This window comes from Akebia trifoliata, chromosome 15, assembly GCF_017979445.1.
Source record: "Akebia trifoliata isolate Shusen 1 chromosome 15, ASM1797944v1, whole genome shotgun sequence".
Classification (NCBI taxonomy): Eukaryota; Viridiplantae; Streptophyta; class Magnoliopsida; order Ranunculales; family Lardizabalaceae; genus Akebia; species Akebia trifoliata.
The window spans coordinates 12,589,267-12,614,169 of record NC_141389.1 but is presented as its reverse complement, the minus strand read 5'-3'; the positions used below and the strand labels follow the sequence as shown (position 1 = coordinate 12,614,169).

Below are 24,903 nucleotides of genomic sequence, written 5' to 3'. Positions count from 1 at the left end.
AAATTGTAAGCTCGCTAGATCGAAAACCTAAAAAGGCAATCTAGGCAAAAGCTAGGGCATGCCCGATAGATTGAAAACCTAAAAAGGCAATCTAGGCAAAACTTAGAGCAACCAAAAAATAAAAGAAAATCTCCGTTGAGTTAAGAAGCTGAAAGACGATCCGAGTCAAAACATCAGAAGTCCAAATGATCAAGTTTCAATATCCAGTTTGAACAAAATATAGACTCAGTAGATACAAGTATCTCGTCTATGATTGATTTGAAGAGTTTCATGTCCCTAAGAGAATCAACGGGAGGAAGAACAAATTCTATGATGAATTTCATAAAGAAATATTTTGTTCCAATTTCGTTGAGCTTGACTCAAAATCTTCAATATAAAAAGTTAAAATTAAAAGTTAAACCTTTATTACGCTTGCTGTAATCAAGAATTTCAAACTTTCATAACAAGGACACTTCCTTTTCCTAAAGAGTACAGTTTCCCTCCTTACACTAAGGGCATTCGTTTTCAAATTATATTCAATTATTCCCAGTGCAATGTTCCTTATCAAACTAAAGGCATTTTGGTTCTGAAGCTGGGTAAATTTCAATCCTAAAGAATAAAGTTAACTTTGAATTAAAGGTTACCCTCTTGATAGTAATTTTGAAAACTCCTAAGATTCAAAAAGAGTTAAAATGTTTACTGGATCTTCATAAAATCTAATTTTTTTTTAAATAAATAAATAAAATAAAAAATAAATAAAAATAAATAAAAATCAAATGTGGTGTAAATCCCCCATTTATTCCCAAAAAAATTAGTTCATTACTCTTTCACTCCGAGTAGGTAGAGTAGAACTTCCCAAATAATTAGTTCATTACTCTTTCACCCTGGGCAAATAGAGAAGGACTCCCAAAAAAATTAGTTCATTACTCTTTCACTCTGAGTAGGTAGGGTAGAACTTCCCAAAAAGCTTAATTAATTACTCTTTCACCCCGAACAGGTAGAGTAGGACTCCCAGAAAAATAAGTTCATTACTCTTTCACCCCGAGCAGGTAGAGTAGAACTTCGCAAAAAAAAAAATAGTTTATTACTCTTTCACCCTGAGTATGTAGAGTAGAACTCCTAAAAAATTAGTCAATTACTCTTTCACCTCGAGTAGGTAGAGTATGATTTTTTTTTTTTTTTTAAATGGTTCATTACTCTTTCAACTCGAGTAGGTAGAGTAAGACTCCAAAAAAATTTCATTACTCTTTCACCCAGGGTAGGTAGAATAAGACATTTAGATTATCCTCAGATTTTACTCAGATTATGCTCAGTTTATGCTTAGTTTTTTTTCAATTTTTACTCAGTTTCACACAGTACAGACACTCACATTTGCACTTTTTAGTCAAAGAGAATTCTCTAAAATTCAAGGATCTGACACCGTCAGTGAGAGTTCGCGCTCAAGGACCTGACATTTTTTAGTTCGGGGAGAGCTTTACCCTCAAGGATCCGAACACCTCGACGAATTGCTAAATCAGACTGCAAAATGAACTGTCACTAGCTTTGGCATTTGGATATCGCACTATCTACCAAAATAGATTTGCTATCTAGTTTGCTTCAACCCTCTACCAAAGAGGGGCATCTGTAGACATCCCATTTTTGCACTCGCCTGATTAATCAACTCCTCAACCTGATTACAACGGTTCCCAATGATGGATGTTTATTCCAACGCTTTATTTTGTTACCAGATATTTTTCAGAAATCCTGATGAGGTATCTCAAATTAACAAAACTGTAGAAACCACGCTACGCTAGAAAAATATAACCCCAAAAACATAAAAATCATCATTTTTCAAATAAAAAGAAGATACACGATAAAAATCACTAAACAATTATCAAATTATCAAAATACCCCTAACCTCAAAACAATCCTAGAGCCTACATTACACTTATGAAAACCCTTTCAAATACATAAAATAACAAATCGAAACCAAATAAATCATTTTGCCAATTTTCACAAAATTTAAAAAAATTATGAAAATGCCCTCATAAAGTTCACGACCATTTCGCACAAAATTTTTTATAAATGACACAAACCAATATTCCATTTAATTCCTTATGAAAAATTGATTCTAAAACATCCTAGAATATCAAAAACTGACGTGAAACGTAAAAGTTCTCTTTTAGGTAAAACAGTAATTTTCCAATTAAAAAAATTTAAAATTTTAAAATTAATAAATAAAATATTAAATAATGTAAAGTGAAATATTAATTAAATTAATTTAAAATTTTGAACCAAAAAAATCGTTCAATAAGGCTCTCAGGCAAAATTGTTGATGGTTGCCCAGATATTTATTAAAAAACCCATCCATTTGGAGGCCCAAAGAATTAAAGATATAATAAAGGGGATTTCTCCAAAATCTAAAAGTCAATCCAGTAAGACTAAAGTCGAGAGATTAAATTCAATCAATAAAGACTAAAGTCAATCAAATGAGACTAAAAGTCAAAACCCTAATCTAAACTGATTAAGTCAATTTTATAAGACTTAAGTTAAAACCCTAATCTAAACTAATCAAGTCAATCTCATAAGACTAAAGTCAAAACCCTAATTAAAACCCTAAAGAAAACATAATTAAATACTAACTTTACTCAAAAAAGTTTATAAATAGGAGCTTCCACACCCTATTTTGGTATCTAAGAAAAAGTCCTAAGAGAAGTAGGTTAAAAAGCTTCCCTAGCCTCCCATAAACCCTAATTTTGAAGTCCTAACTCCTTACCTAACACCCATACCTCAACTTTAGCTCAGAAAACACCTAGAAGCCCTTTAAAAATACCCAGAAATTCATAAAAAAATTCAAGGAATCCAGATCTAAGAAAGAGATACCTTGCTTTGGAGATCAGAAATCAGATTTGGAGACAAAACGAAGCGAGAAGTACTGTACAAGGAGCTGCTCTATCAGATCTGAGGGAACAAATGGTTGTCTTCGGAAAGGTATAAATTTCTTATTTTTTTTATTTATTACTTAGGTCTTTTAGCAATGTAGTTTATTTGGGAATTAGTAGAGCCCGACGTTTGCTGGGCGAGGTTGGTGCCTAATACCTTCCATCCCCGTAATTTGATCCCCGAACTCAGTTATTTCTTTAGTAGATTAGTTGTTTTTATCCATTTAGAGTCAATATTCGGTTCCTAGACCGTAATAACTAGGTGGCGATTCCCAAACCTCAAAGGTCAAAAGTGGATCTGCGCACCCCGTGGATCTAGGGTGCTTTCAATCATTGACTAATCATCTTCGTCTATGCCTATCAGCCATGCATGTGATTCTCAAATATACAAACCATTCGTATACGATAACCTTTATATTACAAGTTCACTGGTAAAGATAGAAATGAATAACCCGGATTCCAGTTGTGACTCCACTCTTATACGCGTCCTATACCACATATGAGCTTGGTGGTCCCTACCATACATCCTAGGATAGCACACCACTCCAGATGACATGACGCACTATCCCTTCAGGCATTCACAGACTCTTTAACAGCTCACAAAATAACTACATATATATTATTTTCATTTAAAAATAAAAGAGAAATTAACAATAAAAATTGAGAATGGATATTCAGTTTTTAACCATGCAATTGTGGTCAATCGGCCTAAAATAAATAATAGAACGGAAAAGTAAACAGCGCCTCGCGCTAACAGAAAGTAAATAAACATGCAACCAGTAACATTATCCTTAGATATCCATTCACCAAAATACACACAACACAACAATGTAAAATGCAGACATCACCCATCGGGTGTGACTCTGATATTTTACCGTTTCATACCCTTTCTTTTTCTTTTTTCGATTTTTACCGTTTTCAATCTTTCAAACAAAATATGCACTTTCTGATATTCATCAACTCAATTTGAGTTCATTGAATATTAAATCATTTTTTTCAATTATAAAATTTATTTTCATCAATAATATTGAAAAAGTACAATATTTAGATCAAAACGGGGTCCGAGCGGTGCACAGGACCCAATTGATAGAAATAACTCGTTGAAATATCCTACCCACATATAATTTGTTAAAAAATACAATTAATCATATCTAATATGCAAGTTCTGGCGTGAATTTGAAATAACCAATTGAATTCGATATTTTTGAAAACTCACCACAAATTTTTAATAAAATCCTAAATGGAATTTTCACAATCTATGATTACTAATAGAAATTGAGAGTTCCTTACAATCTCTATTTGAGATGATCAAAGTACGTACATGGAAATCGAGATGAATGGCATGAAAATCGAGATGGATCAAACTTCGAAACGGTTGATTTCTGAATGTGACCCGATGGTTTTGAAGATCTCGATGCCGTCGTCCTTTCTCCCTTCTGCAACGGAGGACAGTTTAACCCCGAAACCGATGATTACCCACTTTAAACTTTTTCCTACCATTGTCACTGGTAGAGCAAAACCTTCGGTCCCAATTTTGATAATATGACCGTTAGGACTTACCAGGGGTCTCAGTTATGTCATAACACCCCCAATAGATATCCATTAGGTCAAAAATCCCTTTATAAGTGAGCCCTTTGGCTCATTTGTGAGTTAATCAAACCTATAGAAGTTTGCTTTCCCTTCATTCTACATTGAAAGAATTCTCTATCCATAGGAAAGCCTTAGCTTAGTTGAACCCACCTTGAACCCTAGCGATTCCTTGTTTGATCCTTCTTCTTCTTTCAACCTTACTTTGCATACACATTGATACATTCTTGGAGTAAGGAGCAAAAGGAGATCAAGAAGTAAAGGCCAAGAACATAAAGATCACAAGTGCTTGATTGGAAGACCAATTTGTATTAAGTGAGTCCTTGTCATTTTTGTGTTGTAGTTCAAAACCATCTAGAGTATTTTCTTGGTTTTGCTTTGTCAAAAATCAAGCACTTGCTTGAGTCTGTAGACACCCCATTTTTGCACTCGCCTGATTAATCAACTCGTCAATCCGATTGCAATGATTCCCAATGATGGATGTGTATTCCGTTGCTTTATTTTGTTACCAGATGTGTTTCAAAAATCCGGATGAGGTATCTCGAATTGACAAAACCTTAGAAACCACGCTACGCTAGGTAAATACGACCCTAGAAACATAGAAATCATCATCTTGCAGACCAAAAAGAAACTCCACGATAAAAATCACTAAAAAATTATCAAATTATCAAAATACCCCTAACCTCAAAACAACCCTAGAGCCTACGTTACGCTTAGGAAAACTCTCTCGAACACATAAAATAACAAGTCGGAACCAAATAAATCATTTCACCAAGTTTAACAGAATTTGACAAAATTACGAAAATGCCCCTCATAAAGTTCACAATCATTTCACATAAAAATTTTCATAAATAACACAAACTAACATTCTCATTGAATTCCTTACAAAAAATCGATTCTAAAACATCCTACAACATTAAAAACCGACTTCAAACGTGAAAAGTCCTCTCCGGGGGCAAAACGGTAATTTCACAATTTTCATAATTAAAAAATTCGAAATTAATAAATAAAATATTAAATAATTAAAGTGAAACATTGATGAAATTAATTTAAAATTTTGAACCTAAAAAATCGATCAATTAGACTTTCGGGTAAAATTGTTGAGGGTTCGTGGGATATTTCTTTAAGGACCCCTCCATTTGGGGGTCCAAAGAATTAAAGAAATAATGGAAGGGGGTTCTCCAAAATTTAAAGTCAATCAAGCAAGACTATAGTCAAAGTATTAAAGTCAATCAAGTGAGACTAAAGTCAAAATTAAAGTCAATTAAGCAAGACTGAAGTCAAAATATTAAAAGTCAATCAATTAAGACTAAAGTCAAAACATTAAAAGTCAATCAAATAAGACCAAAAGTCATAATAGAATTCTAATTAAATAATAACTCTATCTAATAGAGTTCTAACTTAAAAACAATTCTACCTAAAATAATTCTAATTAAAACACAATTCTACCTAAAATAATTTTAACTAAAATACAACTCTAATTAAAAGATCTCTAATTAAACACTAACTCTATCCAAATCAACCTTAAAAAAATTCTATAAATAGAGGTGCTCACAGAAGAATTTTAAAATAGAAATCTCAAGTCTCATAATGAGAGCTTGGAAAGTATTTATAGCCCATAATAGGGGAATGGACATAAATGCCCTTACACAGAAAGAATAATAGAAATAAATACATATAAACAAAACAAGAACTAATAATCTATCCTAATATTTTCAATACTCCCCCTCAAGCTCGGGCAAATATATCAACTAGGCCCAGCTTGGCATGATGAGAGTTTATGACAGAAGGTCCAACAGACTTTGTAAGCATATCTGCTAGTTGATCTGAAGAAGAGACAAAGATTATCTTAAGTGCACCAGATCTAACTTTCTCCCTGAGAAAGTGAACATCAACCTCGATGTGCTTAGTCCTTTCGTGAAGGACTGAGTCAGATGCAAGCATTATAGCAGACTTGTTGTCACAGAACAAAGAGGAGGAACCAACAGTAGGAAATCCCAACTCTGTTAGCAAGGATCTAAGCCAAAGTAGCTCACATGTACCAAGGGCCATAGCACGATACTCAACTTCAGCAGAGGAACGAGAAACCACACTTTATTTCTTACTCTTCCACGAGATAAGATTACCACAATAGAAAGTATAGAAACCAGATGTAGATCTCCTATCTGTAAGAGAACCCGCATAATCAGCATCAGTGAAACATGACAGATGTGGCTGAGTAGTAGACGAATAAAATAAGCCTAGACCAGGACGAGACTTCAAGTAACGAAGAATACGATACACAGCATCAAGATGAGAGGTGCGCGGAGCATGCATAAACTGACTAATTACACTAACTGCAAATGTCAAATCCGGTCTAGTGTTAGTCAGATAAATCAAACGGCCTACGAGTCTCTGGTAAGATGAAGGATCAGATAAAAGTTCCCCAGATTCAGCGTGAAGACGGTGATTCTGATCCATTGGGGACGAGGCAGGACGACAACCAAGCATACCAGTGTCCTGAAGAAGATCCAATGTGTACTTTCGTTGAAATAACGAAATACCACGACGTGAGCGGGCTATTTCTAACCCCAAAAAATACTTGAGAGGACCTAAGTCCTTAACCTCAAAAGCACTACCCAACTGCCTCTTAACCCTGTCAATCCATTGTACATCATCTCCAGTTACTATAATATCATCCATATAAACTAAGACAATGGTATTGCGGCCATCTACTCCTCGTCGAATAAAACAAGTATGGTCAGAGTGGCATCTGGAAAATCCCATAGATAAAATGACGTCAGAGAAACGCTGGAACCAGGCTCGCGGAGATTGCTTTAAACCATACAGAGATTTAAGAAGGCGACATACTTTCCCAGAATACTCCCCCTGAAGACGAAATCCAGGAGGGGGGTCCATATAAATGACCTCCGTCAGATCACCATTGAGAAAGGCATTCTTCACATCAAGCTGGTGAAGAGACCAAGAATGACAGGCCGCTAAAGAGATAAGTAAACGGACAGAAGATAATTTGGCTACCGGGGCAAAAGTGGCTCCAAAGTCCTTTCCCGGAGTCTGCGTAAACCCCTTAGCGACGAGTCGAGCCTTATAGCGATCAACCGTACCATCTGCAAGATACTTGACTGTGAAAACCCATTTACAACCAACAGTCCACTCCCTAGAAGGAAGAGAAACAAGATCCCATGTGTGATTCTTCTGCAAGGCATCCATTTCAACAGTCATGGCTCTAGTCCACATAGGATCACGTAGAGCCTCAGATACAGATCGAGGAATCCGAATAGAATCTATGGTGGCAAGGTAGGCTCGATAGGAAGGAGAAAGACCCTAATAAGAAACAAACTGGGCGATAGGGTGATTAGTAACACACCCTCGCTTACCTTTGCGAAGTGCAATAGGTAAGTGAGAGTCAGAAATAGAGGGAATAGGTGGAAAAGTAGAAGGGGATATACCTGAGTCCAACGAGGAGGTTGGCAAAGGTTGAGATGAGGGGGGGCGACGAGAGTAAACTTGCAGCGGCGGCAGCGAAGATGAAGATGGAGAGAAAACTGGAGATGGTAGCACTATTGGAGAAGAGTCCTGCAAAGGAGAAGAGTCCTGCAAAGAAGATGAAGTACGAAAATATGGAACATTTTCAAAAAAGGTGACATCCAGGGAATGAATAATACGATGAGAGAAGGGATCATAACACCGATACCCCTTTGACATAGAAGAGTAACCCAAGAAAATACAACGGGTAGCTTTGTCATCTAGTTTGGTGCGATGAGGAGTTCTATCCTGAACAAAACAGGTACACCCAAAAACTCTAGGTGTAATAGGAAAGAGAATGCGATCAGGGCAAAGAATATAAAGAGGCACCTGTCCCCCCAAAGTGCGGCTCGGAACACGATTCAGGAGGAAAGCAGCAGTAAGAACTGCCATATTCCAATAGGACTTGGGAACATGCATCCCTCGTAGAAGGCAACGGACAATGTTCATGAGGTGACGATTTTTACGTTCTGCCACCCCGTTTTGCTCAGGAGTGTATGGACAGGTTAACTGATGAAGCATACCACGCTCATGAAGATGGGAGCGAATCCCATCAGAAATATATTCCCCACCATTATCTGTTCTAAGAGATTTGACGGTAATGTTGTATTGAGTTTGAATCATTTTAAGGAAATTAACAAAAATAGGTAATACCTCAAAGCGAGAACGCATTAAATAAACCCAAGTACAACGAGAATAGTCATCAATAAATGTAACATAATATCTATGACCATTAAAGGCAGTAACAGGGGAAGGCCCCCACACATCAGAATGAACCAAATCAAAAATAACATTAACTCTATGCATACAAGGAATATAAGAGGAACGTGTGTGTTTAGAAAGTTCACACACAGAGCACTGAAATTTGTGTCCACTACAAGATTGTTTTAACATAGGAAATAATGAACATAAGTGCTGAAAATTAGCATGTCCTAAGCGAGCATGCCATAAGTCTAAAGTCTGAAAAGAAAAATTATGGTTTCCAGTGAGTGGGAGCACGGAGGTGGAAGCAGCAGTAGGTGGAGCTTCAAACAGGTACAACCCATCCCTCTCATATCCCTTGCCAAAAATCCTCCTCGAAGTTAGGTCCTGAAAGATACAGTGAGTAGGAAAAAAGGTTACAGAACAATTAAGCGATTTTGTAAGACTATTCACAGACATAAGGTTAAGAGATAAATGTGGAACATGGAGAACAGAATCAAGAGGAAAACCAGGGGATAGAGATATAGTACCCTTACTGTGAACAGGGGTAAGAAACCCATCAGCAAGGCGAACCTCCTTATGAGTAGTAGGAAAAATAGAAGAAATAAAATGATTGGACTCACCGGTCATGTGATCAGAGGCACCAGAATTAATGACCCAGGTCAGAGGAGCAGAGCCAGACTGAGTGGCATGAAAAGCAGAATAGGTACCTGGGGGAGTGGTAACGGATGCTACTGTTGAGGATGAGGGAGTCTGAGCTTGGAGCTGATCCCGTACAATAGCTGTAATTTGTGTCTGAAGATGTTGTAAATCAAGAGTACCAGGAGAAGCATGATCAACATAGGTAGATTCAACAGCGGCAGCACGGGGCTGTCCCCCAGAAGATCTCAACAGGTGGGGATAGAGCTGAAAGCAGCGAGCCTTCTCATGGCCAATCTTCCCACAATGACTACATATAAGACCACTTCCTTTACCACGCCCACGGCTCTCACGGCCTCGATTCTCAGATCCTTGAGTACGGGAATTAGAAAATCCTGAATTAGCTGCAAGAGCCATCTGATCTGTATCTGAAGCAGAGATAGTGACAGAAGACGGGATTTGATAAGGAATGACACGGCGACGACGTTCATCGCTATCAATAGTTGCAAATGTCTCAAATAATGAAGGTAGAGGAGTGGTATTAAGGATTTGGGTCCGCAATGCCTCAAACTCAGGACGTAAACCCATGAGGAACTGATATGTCTGATGTCGAGCAATCCTCTTGACCACATACCCGGCTGTCTCTACAGATAACTCAACCATAGACTCATAGTGCGAGAGCTCTTCCCAACGAGACTGAAGAAACCCAAAATAATCTGCAACACTCTGATTTCCTTGAGTAACTTGAGCGATATCCCGATAAAGTTCATAAATCCTAGAGTCATTCCGAGCATGTGCATATGTCTGAGTGAGAGCTGACCACAAAGAAGAGACAGTCTCATGATACATAAACATAGTGTAGATACGTTGCTCCATAGAATTGAATAGCCACCCAAGAATAGTGCAATTATCAATTTCCCATTGTTCAAATTTGGGATCAGTAGAGGGTGGCTTAGGAATACTACCTAAAAGCCAACCAGTTTTTCCTCGACTACCCAAATAAAGTCGTACAGACCGGGAACAGCTCTGAAAGTTACGACCATCGAGTGGGGCATTAGTGATACGCTGGACAGAGAAATTAGCCCCAAGAGTAGTGGTAGAATCCTTAGGTTCGTGAGTTGAAGTCATTGTACACTTAGTCTTGTATTTGGATTGAAGGGAGATCTCCCGTATTAACTGTGACGCCCCGCCAAACGCTAACACAAATCCCAATGCCAAACCTCAAGGTACTAGGTGGCACCTCGAAATTTCGGCATGGTCTCCTCTGTTTATGTTAACGTTTCACGGAACTCAAACCTAATAAACCAATTTATAACAAAACCTGTATATAAAAATGTAGATACAGGAAATGAACAGCGGAAGACTAAATTACAACTAACATGTAAGTAGATCAGAGTGCGGAAGATTTATCAATATACAGGCTTACCAAAACACTCTCACTCTAACATAGGCCTAAACTCTCAATCCAAAAACTACATACATCCTGGATGAAACTGGCAATTCTAACGAATGTAGCCCTAGTGCTCACCAGGCAATAAACTCTGATCGTCGATATGACCGACCAGATACTCCTCAAATACTGACTCTACGCCTGTCTCAGTAGCTGCAAGTGCTGAAACTAAAAAAAATAGGAAGGAAAGGGTGAGTAACAATGGTTACCCAATAAGTCCACAGCCAATTCCTACTAATAACCCTTCCTAAGCATGATCGAATAAAGCATACTGAACATTTTAATACATGCAAGGTTTCACAAGATAAAATACGATCAACTGGTACATATAGCCAGGGATGAGCAACTAAACAGTTTAAAGATTACACATGGCATCAATCATCCATACTCATTATACATTTTCCATTTTATGCAAATAATGTTGACAACATTAAAAAAATAGACATGCTTCTCAGTTTGTAATTCGAAATATAACAACAGATACATAATACAAGTGGTGGAGTAATGGAATTTGAGCGTTGGGATTCACGACTGGATCGCTCCCAGTCGGGACATGATGTTACAACATAAATCTGGCTTTTAGTTCCTGATTTTGTGGCCGGTCGCTGCGCTTACCACACTGGTGACCATTTATCCGGCTCAGGCTGGCCGTTTGACGTGACCGTAAGCAATGGGTCTCTTTTCGATGTGTCAGAACGTTCGACTACTACTAGATTGTTAGTGATCACTGACTAATCATCTTCGTCTATGCCTATCAGGCGTGCATGTGATTCTCAAAAGACACTCCACTCGTATACGACCACCTTTACAAAACACGTTCACTGGTAAAGATAAGAAAGGAATGGACCCGGATTCCAGTTGTGACTCCACTCTCATACGCGTCCCATACCACGTATGAGTTTGGTGGTCCCTACCGTACATCCCAGGATAGTGCACCCCTCCGGATGATGTGACACACTATCCTTTCAGGCATTCACAAACCCTTTAACAGCTCACAAAATAACTACGTATGTATATATGATTTTTCATTTAAAACAAAAGAGAAATTAACAGAACAGGGTTGAGAACGGATATCCAGTTCCTACCATGCAACCGTGGCCACGCGGCCTAAAATAAATAACAGTACTCAGCGCAAGGGCTAACATAATCGGAAATAAACATGCAACCCTTTCATTAATAACCTGGATATCCTTTCACCAACCTACACACAACATACAATGTAAAATGCAGACATCACCCCTCGGGCGTGATTCTGACATTTTACCGTTCATTCCCTTTTCCCATTCTCTCAACATTCTCATTTTTCATTCTTTCAAATCAACCATTCATTTTCAATCTTTCAAAATCATTCTTTTGGTCTTTCCATTGAAAACCTTCAAAGTTTATTCACAAACAAGGTCCCGATGATGCACGGGGCAAAAGCTGTTAAAAATAATGAAAGCTGGTGAAAATTTGGCTAAGTGTCGGAAACTCAATTTTTCAAAGTTTTCGAAATTGAAAACGGGTTTTTCGAAATGAAAGTCTCGATCATGAGATTCGACACCATATAGTTTTTGTAATCTAATTCAAAGAAACGCGAAAGTTATTTCATTTTGAAAACTTGCCGAAAACGTCAAAAATTACGTTTTGTTCTTGAAACCAAAATTCGGATTTTGATCCTTTGAGATTTGGATCTTAAAACTATTCCCATTGTTCCGAAATGGGGGGTAAAACCTTAATTTCATTAAAGAACTTAAAGTAAATGGAAAGTAAAAATTAAAGAGGACATTTGTTTTTGATGAAATAAAGGGTGGGAAATAGTGTATAAGGTGTGAGGAGGTCAAGCCAAGAGTCAGAACACTGTTCTGATCAAAACTGTGTCTGTCGGTGGCTGTCGGTGGCAGAACCAGGATTCTGTCGGTGGAACCGACATATTGGTCATCGGCAGATGTCGGTGGGACCGACGGTCCTGCCGACTGAACAAAATTTTCGGGTGCTTCTTGATTTTGTCGGCGGCAGAAGCAACATTCTGTCGGTGGGACCGACAGAATGCCTTCGGTAGGTGCCGGTGGCACCGACCCTTCCCACCTACAGCCTGAACCTTACTCGAACCTTCGAGTTTTCGATCCATGTTTCGGAATTCTCCTTCCATTCTTCGAATCATTCAACCCACCCACGATTTTGTTGTCAAAATTTGATAAAACATAAATAAAACACCTACTTCTATCATGAATTTGAAATCAAACTACAACCGTCTACGATTCAAAAGCAAACAATAAGTTTTGTTAAAATAACCTAAATGCACATTTTGAGAAATCTAAAGTTACCAATAGAAATTGGAAGTCCCTTACTTGGTTGTGGACGCCAATGGTGATGAATCAACACCAAGGATCAATGTTAGGCGGCTCGAAGTTCCGAAAGTGGTTGAGCTCGGGTGCCAACGGAGTGGTTGGTTGTGAAACCCTCTTTGAAGGTGTTCTCCCCGCTTCCTAATGACCAACAACGACTCTCCTATGATTTGGATGAGGTTCCAAGTGATTATACAAAAACCCACTTGCTGATTCTTGTGGGAGACCAAGAGAAAAGAAGAGGAAATGGAGGTTGGATGGGGTGAGGACGTAAAGCTCGACAACGCCGACGACTTTGCCTTCTTCGTCGAGGTTCAACTCGGACTTGATTGGGAGAGATCTTGATAGGAATGGGTCCAAACCCTAGGTCTAGAAAATGGCTGAGTTGAGTTCTTTAGAGTAGAAGAGGAAAGAATGAAATAAAAGAAATCAGATTCCTTTTTATAATAAAGCTGAGGGGCATACTTGTAATTTCCCCCTTATTTCTAGTTTCTATCATAACTTAACTATTCGGACTCGGAAAACGACAAACGAATATACCATTTCGAATAATTTTTCGATTCGGATCTAATGGTGTCATCAAATCTTTTCGATTCTCGCTCTAACGAAATTCCACTATTTTGGGTCCCACTTAACACGAAATTCGAGGATTCTATAACTTCTCTATCCGAGTTCGAATTCGGACTTGCTTACAGGCTAATGTATATATTTCGATCCCTTTGAATCTAATGGCGAAGTCGGTTTTCCTCAAAATTAATCATAACAATATTCGAGTATTTTACTCTAAATCTCTCCTTCGACATTTTCCTCGAAATCTCACCATTTAATTTCCTCGAGATACTAGTTGAAAATCCGGGGTGTTACATTAACACTGAATGCTGTCGGCAACACCAGAAAAAGTTTCTACTACTGTCGTGAAGTTGTACCACCCAAAGAACCCAACGTAGTTGCTGTTACAAGACTCTGCTGTTGTTGTAGAGCAAAACAGGTTGTGTAAAGATGATCAAAGTGAACATAACAGCAGGCTGCTGCTGTGGGTTGCTATCGCAAGGCACTCTAGTGCAAGTAGAAGGAGTCGCAACACACGGTAAATGGATCTGATCACTGCTGCTGCTGTATGTTGTTGTCGCAAGGCACTCTAGGGCAAATAGAAGGAGTCGCAGCACAGGGTAAATAGATCTGATCACTATAGGTTCTATAGGTCTGATCGTAGGTCACTATAGGGTATATAGATCTGATCGCAATCACTATAAAGCAAGTATAGTGAATCGCAAAATACTGTAGAGCATCTAGAGTTAATCGCAGATGGGAGACAGACCTGTAGAACCTTGTTGCTGCAATCACGGAGCACTATAGGACTTGTAGGTCTGATCGCAGATCAGATTCAGACCTACTGTTGCTGTCGCAAGGTATAATAAGGGTCTAGAAGTTGATCGCAGAACACTCTAGAGCTTGGAGGTTTGATCGCAGATGAGATTCATCTCTATTACCATTGTCGCAAGGTATGATACAGTCCAAAAATTAGATCGCTAGTCAGAATCAGATCTGTAGTTGGCTTGTTGACTGATCACAAGATACTTTTAGGGCTAATTTCCAAGGAAAAACCCTAAAGTAGGGTAAAAATATATATATATATATATATATATATATATATATATTAATCACAGCGCAAAACTCTATTGCAGCGTGTGAAGGATTATTAAAGTCTCTATCGCAACATGCGATTAAGAAGACAAGATTCAAAGAAGGAACTTTAAGCTCTGATACCAAGAAGAATTTTAAAATAGAAATCTCAAGTCTCATAATGAGAGCTTGGAAAGTATTTATAGCCCATAATAGGGGAATGGACATAAATGCCCTTACATAGAAAGAATAATAGAAATAAATACATATAAACAAAACAAGAACTAATAATCTATCCTAATATTTCCAATACTCACAACCTATTTTCGTATCAAATCATAAACCCTAAGAGAAGTAGGTCTAGAAGCTCCCCTAGCCCCCCATAAACCCTAGTTTTGGAGCCCCAACTCCTTACCTAACATCCCCCTTCAATTTTAGTCTAGAAAACCCTACAATCCCTCCAAAAACACCCCTAAATCCGCAACAAACTTGAAGAGTTCAGATTCAAAAACAAGGAGATACCTTGATCTAGGAGATCCGAAGTCAAATCCAGAGACAGAACGACGCAAGGGAGTACAGTACAAGGAGCTCTTTTTGTTAGATCTGAGGGAGTAAAATCCTTGCTATCGGAAAGGTTTGAAATTTTTTTATTTTTATTTTTATCTAGGTTTTTAGCAATGTGATATATTTGGGAAGTTAGTAGAGACCGACTTTGGCCGGGCGGGGTTGGTGCCTAACACCTTCCAACCCCGTAACATGATCCCCGAATTCAGATTTTTTATGGTAGATTAGTTCTTTTTATCCATGTTAGAGTCAGTTTGGTTCCTAAACCATAATAACTAGGTGGCGACTCCCAAACCTCAATGGTCAAAAGCGGATCCGCGCACCCCGCGGATCGAGGGCGCTTTCAGTGGCGACTCCACTGGGGACTATTGTAACACCCCAAATTTTTAATTCGTATCTCGAGAAAAAATAAATAGTGGAATTTTAAGAAAATCTTGAAAGTAGGATTTAGGGGTAAAACTTTAGGATGTTTCTGATCATTTTTAATGGAATCTGACCTCACCATTAGATTCAAAATGATAGAAAAACATAGTTTAGCCTGTAAGCAAGCTCAAATGTGAGTCCGAATATAAAAGTTGCAAAATCCTCGATTACCGGGTCGGACCAGGCTAAAACAGTGACTTTTTATTAGAGGAATAATTTTTAAAATTCGATCATACCATTGGGTTCATAACGAAAAATTATTCAACATAGACTATTTATTTGTCATTTTTGGAGATCAGGAAGTCGAATTATCGCCAAAAACGAAAACGACATCAAGTTTAAGGGTCACCTCAGGCCAAAAATGTAAATTTTTGTTAGAAATAAAATTTATAGAAATTGACTACACCATTAGATCCGGAATGAAAAATTAGGCGAAATAGAGTATTCATTCGTCAGTTTTGGAGTCCGGATGATCAAGTTATCATCGATTGAAACAATTGACAAAATACCGAATTCGTCCCACATTTTATTTAAATAATAAATTTAATTTTTTTTTATCTCATCTTCCCCAACGCGTCTAAACAGCCGAGACCAATACGAAATGACATTTTTTTCTCTTCGACCTTCCACCTCAGATCTCTCGCAAACGGTCCACTTTCGACGATCGTCGCAGAAGAGAAAAAGGTCCGCAGCTTTGTTCTCTACAAAACCCACCCAACCTTTCTTCATTTCACTTTCTATTTCACCCGATATCGTCAAAAATCAGCCGTATTTGGATACGGAAATTTCGAAACTTTGACCTCGGATTTCGTCCGTTTCGGGGTCAAATCGCTTTCCGACGCAGAAGGGAGAAACGTCCGCAGCCTCATTCTCTACATAACCCAACCAAGTTCCTTCCGTTTTTTCATATTTTTCACCCCGTATAGTCAAAAATCAGCCGTATTTTTATACGGAGATTTTCGTAACTTCGACCTCGATTTTTATCGGTTGGGGTCAAACCGCCTTTCGCCGTAGAAGGGAGAAGAGACGAGCACATCGAGATCTTCAAAATCACCAGGTCGATTTCAAAAATCAGCCGCTTCGAAGTTCGGTCCGTCTCGATTTTCGCGCCAATCTTCTCGATTTCCGCGCACTTGCTTCAATTCCGTCGCCTAGTGATTGTAAGGAACTCTCAATTTCTATTAGTAATCTAGATTGTCAAAATTGCATTTAGGATTTTATCGAAAAATTTGGATGTATTTTTAAAATATAGAATTATTTTGTTATTTCAAAAATTCACGCCAGAAATTGCATGTTTGATATGTTTAATTGTATTTTTAATAAATTATATGTGGGTAGGGTATTTTAACGAGTTATTGCCATAAATTGGGTCTTGTGCACTGCTCGGACCCCGTTTTGATATAAAATTTATTTTCTTTTTCAATATTATTGATAAAAATAAATTCTTTAGTTGGAAAATGTGATTTAATATTCAATGAACTCATATTGAGTTGATGAATATCAGAAAATGGATGTTTTATTGAAGAAATTGAAAATTGTAAAAATCGAAAAGAGGGAAAAAGGGCATGAAACGGTAAAATGTCAGAATCACACCTGAGGGGTGATGTCTGCATTTTACGTTGTTGTGTTGTGTACAGGTTGGTGAACAGATATCCAGGGATAATATTGTTGGTTGCATGTTTATTTAAATTTCTGTTAGCGCGAGGCGCTCCGTTATGTTATTTATTTTAGGCCGGGTGGCCACACTTGCATGGTAGGAAACTGGATATCTATTCTCAACCTTGTATTGTTAATTTCTCTTTTGTTTTCAAATAACAATAATATATATATATATATGTAACTATTTTGTGAACTGTTAAAGAGTTTGTGAATGCCTGAAGGGATAGTGCGTCATATCATCCGGAGTGGTGTACTATCCTGGGATGTACGGTAGGGACCACCAAACTCATACGTGGTATGGGACACGTATGAGAGTGGAGTCACAACTGGAATCCGGGTTTATTCCTCTCTATCTTTACCAGTGAACTTGTAATGTAAAGGTGGTCGTATACGAATGGTTTGCATATTTGGGAATCACATGTACGCCTGATAGGCATAGACGAAGATGATTGGTCAGTGATCACTAACAATCTATAGTAGTCGAACGTTCTGACACATCGAAAAGAGACCCATTGCTTACGGTCACGTCAAACGGCCAGCCTGAGCCGGATAAATGGTCAACCAAGCGTGGTAAGTGCAGCGACCGGCCACAAAATCAGGAACTAAAAAAAAACCAGAGAAGAATTGTAACATTATGTCCCGACTGGGAGCGATCCAGTCGTGAATCCCAACTCTCTAATTCTAATACTCCACCATTGTGTATTATGTATTTGTTGTTTATTTTGATATATAAAATGAAATCCATGTTTATTATTTCCCTTTGATCAATTAGATTTGTATAAAAAGATAATGTTATAGTGAGTACTGCTGATCGATGTAATGTGAGTTTTAAAATGTTTAGTTGTTTATCCCTGGCTATATGTACCAGTTAATCGTAATTTCTTCTGTAAAACTTTGACTATTTTAAAATGATTCAGTATGCTTATTCGTTCATGTTAGGAGGGGTTATTAGCAGAAATTGTTTGTTTCCCTACTGGGTAACCATTGTTACTCACCCTTTCCTTCTCCATTTTTTTTTTAGTTTCAGATCTGAAGCTTGGCGAAACAAGTGTAGAAAACGAATGAGGATCATCTGGTTGGTCAGATAGACAACTAGAGTCCGTCACCTGGTAAGTACTAGGACTATACCCCCTAGTGGTGTCAGTTTCTCCAAGTAGTCTTATGGATTTATCTTGAGTGTTAGGAATTCTGTTAGAGTGAGGAATTTTGTATAATCCTGTATATAATTTTTCTTCTTCCGCACTCTGATCTATCGAACATTATTAGACGTATATAGGCTTCCGCTAGTATTATATTTTGTTTGTTATATGCAGGATTGTATGTCGTTTATCAGGTGCAGGTTGAATCGCCTTGGAATGCTAACATAAACAGAGTAGATCATGCCGAAATTTCGAGGTGCCACCTCGTACCTTGAAATCTGACATGGGGATTTGTGTTAGCGTTCGGCGGGATGCCACAACTATTGAGGATCAAACTTGAAAAACCCCAAGTATGGGAGCATTGCCAAGATGACCTAGATTTTTTTATTATTTAGTTGGATTTATTTTATTTATTTTTTCTGATTATTTATTTTTTGTCTTGATTGTAAATGATTTTGGGTATTGCATTTTTTTTTCTAATTAAGGATCACTTTTTGATGACCCCTAAATAATGAAAGATTCAAATTGACCTATGAAAATGATGGAATGATGAAGGTTGGACAGAAATATTAAAACGTTTTTAGAGAATATTCTAATGAGAATTAAGTCTGGGATCCTCTTAATAAAACATAGATCTTGTCGAGTAGATTAATTTAGAATCTCAATTCACTCAATTTCGTTATCGGAAGCCTTAGATATCATCGATGAAAGTTCAATCTATAAATCTGGAATTATTTCTGAATGAAAGTTGGGACAGCAATGTAAAAACTTTTTTAGAGAATATTCTAGTGAGAATTAAGTCTGGGAGCCTGTTAATAAAACATAGATCTCATCGAGTAGATTAATTTAGAATCTGAGTTCACTCAATTTCGTTATCGGAAGCCTTAGATATCATCGATGGAAGTTCAATCTGTAAATCTGGAATTATTTCTGAATGAAAGTTGGGACAGCAACGTTAAAACGTTTTTACAGAACATTCTGGTGAGAACTAAGTCTGGACACCTATTAATAAAATGTAGATCTAATCGAGTATATTAATTTAGAACTTGAGTTCACTCGATTTCGTTATCGGGAGCCTTAGATATCATCAATGCAAGTTCAGATTGTATTTTCCTAATTCACAGAAAATCTGAATTTATCTAATGTTGGCATAATTAATGTTCTTGAGAGTGAGCTCATCTCAACCATTGTCATTCTATCATCAATGTAACACCTATTGGAATCTCGATTTATTTTGGATCACCCAAAAGTGATCATTGATTGGACCTTAAAAATTATAAAAATTATGCCTATTGCAATGTTTGTTTGATCATTATCATATGCCATATTTATTGATTAATTTACCATGATCTTGCTTGAAATACATGATTGATGTTGATCGTAATGTTAATGTGCTTATGTGATGGGAATAATGTGATCTTAATTGAATATTCATATGATTTGAATGATTTTGGTTTTGATTAAATGTGTGATTGGTTTGATTGGATCCATGGGCCCATTTGTTTGAAAAAGGTCCCGGGCACACCCACCCTGTTTTGCACACACCACATGCACGTTTACTGTTTTACTCACTTACACGTCCCATTTAGCCAACGTGGCACTAGTGCGTGGCCCGGTCTCTTCGGAGATGCGACGTCATTCATGAAACCCACAACTCCAGTCACGTACCTTAGGGTATATCAAACTGAGGGCATCAATACCATCTGATCAGGTGATTCTGAGAAGTATGTTGATGCACCCAGGCTGGAGCAACCTGAGCCTTTGACCTATTGTAAGCCACACAGTCACATGTCCCGATTGCCAACGTAGTACTAGTACGTGGTCGGTCCCCTCGTGGGATGCCAAACCATTCATGAAAGCTACAACTCTTGACTCGCACCCGTAGGTATAAAAGATAGTCTAAGTATATCAATTGCACTTCTTGGTCAAAACCGGTGCCTAAGCAAGATCTTGTCCCGCTGTACCCTACTGTACGAGGGGGATAGACTACGTCTATTCTAGACGAGAGGTATTTAAGTGGGCCCTTGCTCAGCATTGTGCGCCACCTCTCAACTGGAGATCAAACTGACTGTTTTTGACTTCAGAGAAGTGAATTGAGGTTTTAGATTATCACCTATACGGTATATCAAACCAAGTCACCACGTATCGAAAGGTATATAGGTGTGCTTGGGCAAGGGTGGCCAGATAAAAATGCATTGCACGTAGTAAGCTTAGAGTCTAGAAACCTTCCCAGTAGGTCACGACTCGAACTTATCGTGGGTGTTCCCGGGTTGTTTATTGAATGAATGCATGTGATTGATGAATGTATGTGAGTGATGTGAATGATGAGATCAAGAATGTATGGTTGTCCTCAAGGATAAAAAATTTTCTTTTTGAAAATTAAAATGGGTGCACCGACCCAATAAAGAATCCATTTTTTTCAATAATTTATAATGACCCAGTCCATCTCGATCCAATAATCATGATGGGTCGGGCCATTTAGATCAAAATGGAAATCAAATTCTTTTCTAAATTCGGGTTTCAACCCATTTTTAAAGAAGAGAAATGGTTTACAAAAGGAAAGTATTTTCTAGAAGAAATGTTCTCTAAAAAATATATATATATTTTCCAGAAAAAGTGTTTTCCATAAGAACAAGATTTTTCAAAAAAAAAAATGTTTTCTAGAAGAAAAGAGAATGAAGGAAAAATGATTTACAAATGATATATTCAATAAAATCTCAGGATTCTTAAAAATGTTATCAAGGGGTTAATACCGAAATTGACTAAATCTACCTTTGATGGGGTCATATAGGATTATCATTGCGCCCAAACTCAAGCGTCCACCTCCTAGTTGGAGTCGTAAGTCCAGTCGGTTAGAAAGAACCACAGTACCAAGTCAACAAGCAGAGATGGCTTCAGAATCTGAGCTCACAGAGATCCGTAAGATCTTGGCAGCCTTTGCCAATGATATCAGCAATATAAAAGGCAAAGTGGAAATGTTAGAACAGACCTCGGAATCAACGGGAATTCCCTAGATGACCTAAAGGGGAAAAAGGTTGAAGAGAAACGTCCACGTGAAGTCTTCGAGCTCGACGGAGATGAAGAGTATGTTGATGAGAATCCGGCATTATCTAATAGAATGTCTCAATTGGAGTCAGCGATGAAAAGTATAAAGGGTATTGATGAAATTGTAGCAGGCATTGAAGCTTTAAATCGCATCCCTAAAATCCATTTGCCAGAGAAGTTTGTGATGCCTGAAATGGACAAGTTCAGTGGGACAGGGTGTGCAAAAACACATCTTAAGGTGTATGTCACCAACATGCGCACTATGGGGCTCAGCGACGAACAAATGACATTGTTGTTCCAAAGAACTCTATCGGGATCAGCACTACGTTGGTTAATGTCTCAAGATCCAGTTACTGTGGGTACATGGGAAAACATGTCAAAGGCCTTCTTGCATCAGTATAAATACAGTACTGAGATTGAGACCTCAAGAAGGGATTTGGAAGCAACTAAACAGAAAAATGGGGAGACATTCACTGATTTCATTGGTCGTTGGAGGGCCAAGGCTGCACAAATGTGGGATAGACCTTCAGAGAAAGAACAAGTGGCTATTATCTTAAAAAACCTCTCGCAAGGGTATGCCCGACATCTAGTTTCCCAATACCTTCCTACATTCGAGTCTCTATTGCAAGCTGGTAGCCAATTGGAAGATGCTTTCGCTTCCGGAATCCTTTCCAATCCTTCTGACAACAAGTTCAAAAAGCCTTTTACCAATTCTAAGTCTAGTACTGATCACGCCTATGTAGCCAATACGTCTACTACACCCGTCCAATCTACTATCTTGCCTAGTAACCAAGTTAACCCTAATCAACCTCGACCGCGTAGGAAATTCACCAATCTTGGGATGCCTTTGAGCATTGTCCTTCAAAAACTATTAAGTAAAGGGCTCATTGCACCTCTCCAACCTCGACCTTTACCAAATCCACTCCCCACTTCTCACAATCCCAACCTATTTTGTGAGTTTCACCAAAATCCCGGTCATCTTACTGATCGTTGTGTCGCTCTTCGTCATACAGTTCAAGACCTCATCGACACCAAAAAAATTACTGTCCCTGCCCCTGAGCAACCGAATGTTACTACCAACCCTCTACCCAGTTACCAACCTCCTCAGACTTTGAACATGGTATCCAATACTCAACTCTTGTTTGAACCAATCCTTCTCATCCTATCAGTCAATCATAAACCTCCTAGCCTTCCTTTTACCAAAGTGACGGTCCCTAATGAGGTTTTCACCACCAAATGCAGTCTTGGCCAAGAGAGAAGAAGTAAGTCTGAAGAATGCAAAGAATCTGAAGAAGAAAACTCAGTCTAACCGCTTGGAAATAGTTTCTCGAATTCTCAGTCTGTAATCAAACCCGTTGTGGGTAATTGTCTTTAGTTGTTTATGAGTCTTGAGTCCGGTTCTTTCTATCAAGTTAGTAATCAAATCTGTCTTTTTATTTCTTATTTTGTTCTAGTCAAGTTAGTTTGTTGAGTCTGAAATGGTGTCAGTCGTCCCATCTAAATTTGATTGAATAAAGAAAATTTTTGAATACCTTGAGCGCATTAACGAGTTAACTAATAACTGGTTTCAAAGTGAAATTCCTCTAATAAGAAACCCCCTCTTGAATGAGAAGATAAATGTCTTGCTCGAGGAACTAAAGGTCATTGACCTCGGAACAAAAATAATTCCCAAGAAATTCATATTGGAACTAACTTATCCCCAGAGGATCACAAAGAGATGATGAATTTATTCAGAAAATTCAAAAGACTTGCTACATGGTTCTATGAGGATATGTCAGTTAAATTTGGAGTGTTGTTCAACATGAAATATATACCCATCCTATGAGAACACCACATATACAAACCAGAATTGACTAACATAGTTAGAGGAGGGATTATAAAATGTATCAGTGCTGGAATTTTCAAATCGATGGAATAGTTGAAGCAGCCAGTAAAAATCTCAAGACAATCATCGTGAAAATGTGTCAATCACATATCACACCGGGATTGGCCAGAAAAGTTACCATTCGCATTATGGACATATTACACTTCATTACAGTCTTCTACTAGAGTCACTCTAGTATGATATGGAAGTAATCTTAACGGTTAAAAGGGAAAATCCTGTATCTCAAGGTCTTGATAGAAGTTAATTGTTAGAAACAGATTGGGTCTGTCAATGGAGAGGAGTCACTTGCATGTTTGAAAAGAAAGTCAAAGTTCATCACTTATAAGTCAAAGATCTAAGCATCAGACTACCCAAAAAAAATTTGAGTATTCTTCTCGATCATAGAAAGTTTGAACTCAATTGGAGAGATTCAATCATCAAGGAAATATTATCTGGAAAAACTGTTAGACTTCAAGATCATGATGGAATCGAATTACCAGAATCAACCAACCTTGACCAAATCAAACGGTACTACATTTAAGGAGCCATCTTTGGCCGAATCAATTCTCTTATTACCCAGTTCAATATATCCTTTCTCAACCCTCTCGCAGCCTTTTCAAAAAGAAAAAAATTATGCCTTATTCTTTCTTAGCCCGATCACCTAACCTAAGGGAGGGATAAATATTCGGACTACGTTTTGGTCTGATCCCAAAATTCTGGGGTACGTAGGCAACCTGAGAAGTTACTTCAGGCCCGACCACATCAAAAAAATAAAAATAGATTCCCCGACAAAGAAAAAATCTATAAAAAAAAATTCAAAAGAAAAAAATTGTCAAAGTGGGGAAGAAAATTCAAGGAAAAAGAAAATAATTTAAAAAGAAATGTCACACAAGGGGCATTTGGGTTTTTGAGCCTCAAAATCCCTTTCTTTTTATACCTAGTCTTAAGTTTACCCATAAAAGTCCTCCTAAGTACCGTGCGAGAAGTCAAGGAAGATAGCAAAGCATGATCAGACAGCAACTCCAGAAGTTCAGAAGGGAATAAGAAGAAAAAATCTGCTAAGTTGAAAACTCAAAAAGGACGGCTTAGGCAAAAATTAAGGTAAGCTCGCAAGGTTGAAGATCTGAAAGGATGACCTTGGCAACAATCAAAGTAAGGAAAAAATAAAAAATTGTAAGCTCGCTAGATCGAAAACCTAAAAAGGCGATCTAGGCAAAAGCTAGAGCATGCTCGCTAGATTGAAAACCTGGATAGGCAATCTAGGCAAAACTTAGAGCTATCAAAAAATAAAAGAAAATCTCCGTTGAGTTGAGAAGCTGAAAAGGTAGCCCGAGCCGAAATATCAGAAGTCCGAATGATCAAGTTTCAATACCCAGTTTGAACCAAATATAGACTCAGTGGATACAAGTATCTCGTCTATGATTGATCTGAAGAGTTTCATGTCCCTAAGCGAACC

General features: G+C 37.9%; 1 long non-coding RNA gene across 2 annotated transcripts in view; it reads right to left on the bottom strand.

Moving 5' to 3' along the window:
• The window catches only part of LOC147384376 (uncharacterized), a 70,053-nt gene that overhangs the window by 8,280 nt on the left and 36,870 nt on the right, over nucleotides 1-24,903 (bottom strand). The window contains exon 4 of one of the 2 annotated variants that reach the window (XR_015173111.1): nucleotides 10,715-10,971. The exons of the other annotated variant lie outside the window; for it this stretch is intronic. This is a non-coding gene — a long non-coding RNA (uncharacterized LOC147384376). Of the gene's footprint in view, nucleotides 1-10,714; nucleotides 10,972-24,903 lie in introns of those variants that run through there. 2 annotated transcript variants of the gene reach the window in all.